Source organism: Sturnira hondurensis, unplaced genomic scaffold (assembly GCF_014824575.4).
Source record: "Sturnira hondurensis isolate 20B ecotype Veracruz unplaced genomic scaffold, ASM1482457v3 Scaffold0007406, whole genome shotgun sequence".
NCBI classification, from domain to species: domain Eukaryota; kingdom Metazoa; phylum Chordata; class Mammalia; order Chiroptera; family Phyllostomidae; genus Sturnira; species Sturnira hondurensis.
The window spans coordinates 14,500,759-14,510,866 of NW_028080037.1; positions in this window are offsets into that span (position 1 = coordinate 14,500,759).

Sequence of the window (10,108 nt, forward strand, 5' to 3'; positions counted from 1 at the left end):
TAGTATCGCTTGTGAGCTGGGAAGTCAGACAGAGGCAGTTTGAATCCTAATGTACTCGCTGACTTGCTGTGTGTCACCGTGGGCAAGTGGTATAGCTTCTCTGAGCCTCCGTTTCCGGATGTAAAAGATAGTGATTGTCGTAGGACCCGCCTTTTGGCGTGGCTATGAGAAGCTGGTCGGATGGATGCCACGTGGAAAGAGTTTCGCACAAAATGCCTCATGGTGTAAACAGATGCCGGTAGCCATGATGGTGGAAGTGACTCTAGCCTCCTTTCACGATTAGATCTGGAATTCTCTAAACTGGGGTCTGACCCCAGGTGAATTCTCTGGGTTCGGGATGTTCCAGGTGGAGCTGAGACCGTAGGAGGCAAGAAGTACACCCTGTTCTGTGCGTACTGGGTTCTCCCCACGTAGGAGGAAAGCAAGAAGCGCTAACCAGAAAAGGTATCTTGGCGTTGAAGAGGGTAGGTGTTTGTCCCAGGGTGGGGGAGCAGATGAGACAGCTAGTCCTTCTGTCCCCTTCAGGGCATGACTTTGGCTTGGCCCCTCTGCTGCTCTGAGCTGCTGCCTGCAAAACGGGATGACATTTTGGTGGCATGCAACCCTGTGGATATAAGACGAATGTTGCCATTGAAAATGAGACAGATCTGCAGGGCAAGGGGACAACCCGGGCGTCCTCCCTGTCCCCACGGAGCCCTGCTGAGTATATCTGGTCAGCCTGGCCAGAGCTCACTGGGTCCCCCACCACAGCTCCACCCACACTTCAAGACATGGCATCATCAGACCTCCTGCCTTCCTCTCCTTCTGCAGATGGGGAAACCGATGCCCCAGAAGGGGAAGTGACTTGCTCTAGGACACGTTGCCATTTGGTGACAGCCGAGATCCTTCACTTTATCTCCCTCCAAACTCCCAGGGAGACCCTCAGCGGGGCAGCAGCCCGCCTCCCATTCTCGGACTGGGGTTATAGGGTTCTCTCTGTTTCACACACACGCGCGTTGCTGTGTTTTTGCTTTTCCTTTTAAGGGCTTGGGATTCAGGAAAACCAACTCAACGTGCATAATTTGGTAATTATTTCTTGCGTTCATCCTCACGGCCGCGCCTGCATACAGATATTGGAATTTGCATAAAACAATCTCGCCACCAGTCCCACGGCTTCTCCGGAGGAAGACGCCCAGGCGGGGGAGGAGAGGTTCAGGTTGGGCCCACCTGTCCCCCTCTCTGTCCTTGGCCACAAAGGGAAACAAAGCGAGCACAAGGCGAGGGAGGGGGGCTCAGCCTTCAGCACCCACACCCGGGGAGACAGAGAAAGGTGGGATGCGGCGGGGCCTCTGTGGGCAGGAAAAAGACCCCATGGCAGCCCGGAACCCTCCCAATTAGTATGCAGCAAGCATCTCACTCAGAAAGGATTAATGGAGTCTGATGCTTAATATCCTGGAGAACAATTAATTTGCCCACAGTTTTGTCATGGTTGAAAGTCAAATGCTGGAACAGATCGATGCTCGCGCGGCGAGCTGGAGCCCAGAAACCTTGGGCAACAGCAGAATTTTAATTTTCCCATCCTGCCCCCCCCACCCCCCGCCGCCCCATTCCCAGCACACCCACTTTCTAATAGTTCTAAAAGCCACTTTATCCATGTACGGCACTTGTTGTCTTCACGACAGAAGCCCATTGGGAGACTTCGAAGGCAAAATCCTGCCCGACTTCCATTATGGGATTAAAGCCGGCGGCCCTTCGTGGGGGTCTGACCTCATTTTATTCCAATTGTCCTCCCCAGTCACCCAACTGCCCCCTCCTCCCCGCAGGGCCCCTGATGTCTCGACATTGTCACCAGGACACTTGTTCTGAAAAGATGCCAAGTGAGGAGGGATTTGGTGGGGTGTGGCGGGGATTTGCTTATTTATTTGCCGGGCTTTCGCCATTCGTTTATCTGAGATGGTGGCTTGGCAGGAAAACCGCAGGCAGGGCAGTGGGCTCGGGAATGTGGAAAGTCAACAGGCTTCAAAGAAAGGTGGGCTTTGTTTAAAAATCGTTTCCCACTGGGCAGGGTGGAAGGGGAGAGTCTGGGGGCTTCAGAGTGGCACAGAGAGCCAGAGGGGAGGTGGCCGAGAGGCCATCAAGCCTGACCCTCTCGCCTTCTAGTTGGAGAGGCTGACACTCTAAGGGACCGAGGCAGCTGTCCAAGACGGCAAATAGAGGACCAGACCCGGAGTCTCCTGATACCAGCTGAGCACTTACTGCACCCCCAGGCTTCTGTGGACACCCCAAACCCGAGTCCTCCAAGGATGGCCTTGGGCCAGCAGCAGCCCATGGGGAGGGCATTAGAAATTCAGACTCTCGGGCCAGCTTCACCGGCATGAGGCCTGCGCAGTCCCTTGGGGCCCCGCTGCCCATGTCTTGAAATTCTTTTGACTAATTTTTGAACAAGGGGCCCACGTGGTCAGTGTGTACTGGGCCCCACAAACCACATAGCCAGGACTGCTGAGTCTGAACCTGAACTTTAACTGGAGGTCCTAGTGATTCCCCGGTCACTGGAGTGTGAGAGGTGGCTGGCGTCAAGTCCCACACGCTAGCCCCATTGCAGAGGGCTGGGCAACGCTGTCATCGTTCCAAAGCTACAGTGGAGCCGACAGAAGCCATCGGCATCTCTCTCCCTGGGGGAGAGAGCTGGGGCGCTGAGACCCCTCCACGGGGCCAGGCTGGGGCACGGCTGCCCTTGCCCTTCGGGCTTGAGGGTGGCGTGAGGTTCTGTGGCTTTGGGACATTTAAAGCTCACCTCAATAAAAGCTTATTTAGAGGCTTCAGAGATGAAAAGCGTGGCATGCCAGTTCCCACACTGCCCTCACTTCTGGTGAACCCCTCATGCCAAATGAACCTCTAGGCCCCACTGAGAGGTCCAGGATCCCTCCAAATCACCTTTGTCTCATGCACTCATGACAACAGCCCCCTCGCCCCAGCAACCAGGCAGATTTCACTATCCCCATTTCTCAGGGAGGGAAACAGAGGCCCAGAGAGATGAAGGGACAGGCCCAGGGTCTGACTGGGGACCTCTGTGGCACCCCATGGTTATGTCTGCGGGGACAGGTGAGGCACAGCCTATGGGGAGGAGCACCTCTGCCTGCTGGCAAGTGCCTGTGGGGAGTAGAAGGGCCCATTCCTCCCCCTCCTCCCCTCCCCCTGGGCCAAGACAACCAGGGGCGTTGCGAAGGTGGGGCGCTCAGGTACCTCTTCCCAGTGCCCCCTGCACTGGGGATCCCACTCGCAGGACCAGGATGCTGCTGGGATCACCCCTCCCTTTTCCACAGGTGACTGGGGCAGGGGAGGGGGAATAAAAAGGAGCAGAAGAGGAGGAAGTGGGGGGAGAAGGAGCGGCAGAAGGGAGGAGGGACGTGGAGGAAGAAGGGAAGGGGAGGAGAAGATGGAAGAGGAGGGTGTTTCAGAAACTGTGTTCCGCTGTTTGGCCTGTGTCTGCACCCTTGCAGAACCTCTGAGTTACTCCAGCCGCACTACACACAGCAGGACACCGGCTGCAAACCGGCACAGCTGGGCCTTGGCCTTGCACCTGGCTGCCCCCCAACCCACCGCCCTCAGCGGGCAGGTTTCCCCAGGACGCTGTGCTTCCACTTACTCGGCGTGGTCCCTGCCCAGGTTCCGCACACCCCACGAGGCAGGTGCTGTAAGGAAACCCATTTCACAGACGTTGCATGTGGCACGGGGAAATCCCTTGTCCACAGGCTGGGAAAGGCTGGAAATGTCTTGAGGAAGGGGCCGGTTCGCCTTTCTGGGCTCTGGGCCAGGCCCCTTAGGGCCAGACAGGCTGTGGGAGACAGATGATCCCGCCAGTCTGGCCCCCGTTACAGATGAGGCCGTTGAGGCGCACAGACAGTAAGTGACCTTCCCCGGTCACACAGCCGGTCAGCTGGGACATCTTGCTTGGCCTGAGAAGTCAGCTCCAGAGAGACCCCAGCACGCGTGGGTGTCAGGGCACTGGAGAGTGGGCATCAGTGTGATGCCCCCAGCCCAGGGGCAATGAATCCAGAAGGTTCCTGCTAACACTCACCCCTGCACAAGTGCTTCCCCAGCCCATGGACGACCTCGGGCTGAACCTGTCACTGAGAGTGGCCCTCCGGCTCCGCAAGGTCAGCCAAGGAGGCCTGCAGCTTCCAGGGCCACAGCTGGGGCCTGCTCCGTGGACACTGAACACCTGGTTGCTGGTTTCCAGACCCACAGATGGGGAGAGGGGGCCCTGGAGGACGCCTGGTCTGGTCTCCCCCAGGAGGCCCCCAGCCTTCATCTCCCTGCATATGCAAGGAAGAAAACGGAAAAGGGAGCAGGGGAAATCATGAGTGGTGTGGGGGGCAGAGTGAGGCTGACCATGTCCTCACTAGGGGTGTAGCCTTGGTAGGGGAAGGAAACCTTAGGGAGCCTTGGTTTCCCTCCTCCGCAGTTTGGGGGCAATGAGACTCTACCCCCGGTTTCAGCTAATGCTAGGGATGCCCGACACAGGGCGCATGCCCAGTGAGAGGTCACCCCCACCATTTTGACTTTTAACTAGAAATGCTCACCCCACAGCACAGGCTCCAAGCTCCACTTTTGACACAGAGAGGTCAAAGGCAAGGAGATCAAAGCACTAGGAAGGAGGCAGCATGGTTCAAAAAAGAAAAATACAAGGGCCTGGATTCAGCTGGGCCTGGGTTCAAATCCCAGCCCCACCTCTTGCATTCTCGTGTACTCTGACAAATTCTTTGGACTGCTGGCTTTTGAATCCTTAAAATGGGAACGGCACCAGCCTCACAGGCTGCCTGCCGACCAGACAGGGTGCTGACTGTCTTGGTCATTACTAGAATTTTCCTACTTGCCATTGATTTATCTAGACCCTGCCCCTCAGCTGACCGCTGACTGTGAAGGAGCATCCGATCTGCTTCTTGTCCCTAGTGAAGCCCTTCCAATTGAGCCTGGACTCAGTTTCCTCTGCTATAAAACAGGGAGAGTACGTTAGTGAAAGTCGGTGTGCCCTGCCCCCACGTGCCCTCTCCAGATGCAGCACAGGTGACAGAGGTGGCCTCTTGGCAAGGACCACATTCCCCAACGAAGGTCAAAGATAGGTCTGGGTGTGGCCAGGGAGGCAGGCGACACCATCCACCTTCCGGGCCCATCCCACGTGCCACCACGGTTATTAGCAACATCGAGACCCAATAACGGTGCTCTTCCGTCTAGGAGCCACATCACTTCCCAGACGTCTCCCCCGACCCGGAGCCCTCCCAGGTCCCAGTAAGGGAAGACTTAGGAACAGGTGGGCATTGTTGATGGTCCTGGGCAAGGAGTGTCCCCATCAAGATTGTCCAGGAAGAACATGGGAGGCTGGGGCGGAAGTTCAGACCCTGCCTTTGCCTCCTCCTGGCTGAGCGGTGTCCCCTCTCGGAGCCTCGGTCTCCTCCTCCGGGAGCTGCAGGTTGCCGCAGGCCGCTGGGCATGCAACGCCTGCTCGGGAACCCTGTGTCTCCTGCGTCAGGACTGCTGGTCCCAGCTGCTGCACTTGGACTTGGTCTCCACGTCTGCACCAAGGCCTCACTTCCCACAAGCTGCTCCAGCTGGGGGTTGAGCCTGGCAGGGATACTGAGGCAGCGTCCCGTCCCCGAAAGGCCCCGGATTCCTCCACCAGGCAACTTCGGCTCAGGGAGTCTCCACTGGTCTGGGTGACACTTTCTTAGAAATACCTGAAACCCTTCTTGTAGAGACCCCTTCCTTCCCCCTCTCCTGCACAGGGGTCCGATGGACACGACCCCCTGGCGGCCCTCCTCACCTCCTCCCTCGCTCTCTCCTTTCTCTGAGCCCATCTCCACAGCAGCGTCTCAAAGGCTGTAATGCCAGAGTCGTGCACACCCGAATTCCCAGGACCTGAGAATATGTGACCTTACTTGGCAGAGGGGACCCTGGAAATGTGATTAGATTAAGGATCGTAAGAGGGGGAGGTCTTGGATACCATCCCAGCCACCCTCATATATTCTGCCCTTTGCCCCCATTTCTTAGGCTGCCCCCCCCACATCCATCTCCTTCTGAGACATTTGCAGTGTGTGCTACTGGCCAGGCCAGGAATGAATGAGACGTGAACCCAGAGGAAGCGCACCAGGCTGAGACTTCAGGGATGAGCGGGAGGGACCCCGAAGACGGGAGGAGGAGGGGTGTTCCAGGTGAGGGAAGAGGGCCTGGGAAGGCCGTGGGAACGAAGTGTGGCACTCCTCTGAGCTCACAGAGGCCCTCGTGTGGCACCAATGGCAGTGTTCTGAGTGATAACCGCTTGTCTCGTGATCATCCCCATAGGCTGGGGGCTCCTTGAATGCATTGACCTTGCCTCAGCCACCTCAGTACGGCCAGTGCGTGGAGCAAATATTGGTACAGATTAGATGGTAGGTGGTAGAGGTGCGTGGGATAGATGAATGCATGGTGGGATGAGTGGATGGACAGATAACGGATAAAAAATGGGCGAGTGGATGGATGGGTGGATGGACAGAGAGCTGGATGAGTAAATGGCTAAATGTTGGGTGGATGAAAAAATAGGTGAGTGAGTGAACAGTTAGAAAGGACACCAAGGAACCAGCTAAGTGAATGAATGAAACCCCCAAGGATCGGCTGGTGAGAGAGAGCTCCGTCATCTTTTCTCCAGATCTATCCAGATAATGTCTCTGGAGCCCTGGCACCTCTCCGGGGTGTTCCACAGACAGCTGCAGTGAGAATACGCCTGTTTTCTTGTTGTATTTTACATCATGCCATTCTCCAGCCCACTACCCAACAGAGCAGGGAGGTCTGTCCTGTTCCCTGTGCCGGAGAACCAGGGCCCTTCACATGAATGCCGCAGCCACTTAAACATCAATGGCCTGGGAGAGAGAAAACCACCTACAGGATATTCTCCCAGGCACTTTAGAGGCACAACAAATGTTCTACAGAACCTGGAGTAAGGGAACCCTCTTGGAAAATAGGCTGTTAATACAGGAACCTGGCCCTGGGTTCTGGGATGAAAACCACCAGCCCAAATACGTTTCACCAGAGTTTGATCAGTGATGCCCTGGAGGTGCTCACACAACCACTGACTTGTGCATTCGCCCAGCCACCTGTCTACCTGTTTGTCCATCTGTCTATTTGACCGACCATCCATCCATCCATCCATCCATCCATCCATCTGAAGTATATTTTGTACCAGACACATGCCTGGTGCTGTGCCAAGCACTAAGTGCCATAAATATCCCATCTGGAAGCCCCAGATGCTAGGCACTTAGGGGTACATAGCCCAACTTGCCAATTATACCAAATGGGCAAAGAAGGCCCAGAGAGAGAAAGGAAGTGGGGTCCCAGGTTCTCCCCACCCCTCACCCTCAGCATCCCTCTGCCCTGCAGCCTAGCAGGGGGCCATCTCAGCTTGCTCCGCTGGCTGGGCCACTCACTTGGCCACTGGCCTTGAGCAGTTAGCACTTTCACAGTCTTTCAACCCAGTTCACACCAAGGTGTGAATGACTGAGTTCTCCTTACCCTGGGGTGTTTTCCACTCAGAGCGAAAGCTGCTGGATCCCTGGCCTCTCTGTGGCTGAGCCTCTTGGATTTCAGACTGAGAAAGCTAATTAAGGGAGAATCTGAGACAAGATCTCAGTGGGGGTGGCATGAGGGAGGGGGATAGATGTGGGAAGTCCCCTCTGGGAGAGAAAGGGCGCCTCAGAGTCAGGAGTCCACCGTCCTGTGTTGGCACAGGCGTCTCCAGCTCTGTGTATAGCGCCCAACGGTTTGCTCACAGTGGCTGGGCAGCCACCCACACCCCATTCTACCTTGAAGGGGCTCTCTCAAAGCCAAGGCCAGCAGCTGCCCTCTTTCTATCACCACAAATCAGGAAGGCATTTGCGAGATGCTTCCTCCCAGAAACACACTCAGTCTGGCAGGACCGGCCTCTGAGGTCAAAGGGCAGGAAAAGAGGAGGAAGGAACGAAGCCCCACTGAGTGCCCATTATGCATACGGCTTTGTGCTAGTTGCTGCCACAGATGTGACTTTTTTCTCTTCCTCGTGATGGCTCTGGGCAGCGTTGACCATGACACCGTGAGGCGACTGGAGTCTGGAGCATGCCGTCACTTGATCCATGTAACACAGTGACTGGTGGTAACCAGACCAGGCCCAGAACACGCTCCTCCTCCCACGCCCACCCGCCCCTCCCCGCCCAGACAACCTCCGCAGCAGCATCGCTGCTCTCCCCGCATCGTCTCACCGTGCCCATGTGCATCCACTGCCCGCACGAGCCAGGATGGGGTCTCTGATGCCCTCCACTGGCTCTCGCCCTGCTGAAGCCCGGAGCCCACAGGGTCTGGGTCCTACCCCCATGCCCTGCTTCTTTCCCATCATTCTCCTTGCTCCAGCCAGGTGGCTTCAGTCCTCAAATGCACCATGCTCCTTCCTGCCTCTGAGTCTTTGCACAAGCTAGTCTCCCTTTCCGGAAAGTTCTTTCCTCCCCACTCCACCCCACCCTGTTGTTTATTTAACTGCTTCTCAATGGTCAGATTTCAACTCATGTGTCACTTCCTCCAGGAAGCCTGCCCTGACCACCCAGATGCCCCAGCTCCCCCAGTGCACACACGTAGGAGCTGTCCGTGCTGTGCCATTCCACACACCCTGTATCCACCGATTTCAGCACATTAGGAGCGAACGTTCTCTTGCCTGTGGACAGCATCCCATCAATGGGCATCTCTGTTTCCCTGCCTCAGGGTTTTCTAGAAGCCGAGACTCGTTCTATGCGCTTTCTCAGAAAGTCGCCAGCACAGTTGCGTCCTGGTCACCCACAGTGGGAACCAGATCAACCCACGCATTTATCGGAATTTCCTTCCTTCTCTGTCTCACTTTCTCCCACCCCTCACTCCTACTTCTTGCAGTCACATCTCAACAAATTTCCTGCCCCTACATCTGTGCCTCAGGCCCTGCTTTGGCAGGACCCAAGCTAAGACATTTTGTAAGCCAGCCTTCTCTCCCTGGCCATATTCGCTGGTCACTTGAAGGAAGAACCTGGGTACCTTTGGGTCATTATAGCACCCAGTGCCTAGAACAGGGCTAACAAGCATTGTTGGAAAGATGGGAGGGGGAGAGAGTGGGATGGGAAGGGAGGGAGGGGGAGGGGAGGGGAGAGCAGGGCAGGGGAAGACAGGACTGTGCAGGTCTTGAACCCAGGAGTGTCTCGCTTCATATCAGAGACACACCACATGCCCCCAGACACAGCCTGTGTAGAGAGAAGCAGCCCCTTCGTGGACATCTTGCCTTGTTCTTGTCAGGTCACACTATTCAACATAATTTGGGTCCCCACTTGCCCCAGTCACAACCCTGCCCCCTGCACCTGTGCTATGAACCACGACAGGAAACCCCACCACCCATTTCGCCCCTTTCCAACCCCACGAGCAGATGCGCAGCGCAATGCCCCTGGTTTTCGAGACCTGATTAAACTGTCACAGGCACTGCACAGCCGCAATAACTCCTCCGCCTCGGGGAGGCCCGAAGTATTATAGACCCGGGCGCACCCACAGACGCCATAGATAAGGGTCTGTCAGCGTCTCCATTACTGGGCCGTGTTTGGGGTTTTGTTTATTTAAATTGAATGGAATGGGCAGGCCAGAGAGTGATGGATGGGCTGGCAGTGTGGGTGGCGGCTGGGTGAAGAAAATGCCGTCTTCGTGCTGCCACGTGCTGACGTCATGCACGTCTCGGGCTCGGTGGAACGTGCCCTGATAACTTACGGAAGATGGAGTGGGCAGTCAGACGCTGCTGGTGGTTGGCCTGAGGGAGCGGGCTGAGCAGCTGCAGGGTGTTGGGGTACGAGGGGGTCCGGGAACAATGATGGGACTATGGGGTGGGGGGGAAATGTCCCGCCCAAGCTGGGAGTGATTTTGAAGGGCAGTCAGGATGATGGGCCAAAAGGCAGTAAGAAAAGGAACCAACAGGCTTTGAAAATATGTGTAAAATAACTCCCCGCCAGGCATCTGGGGTGCAATACGTGTGAACTTGAGCTGGAGCTCACCAGTGGCTTGTAGACTCACAGCCAAACTCTTGACTATGGCCTTTGAGGCACCAGGTAATCCAGCCTCACCTCCG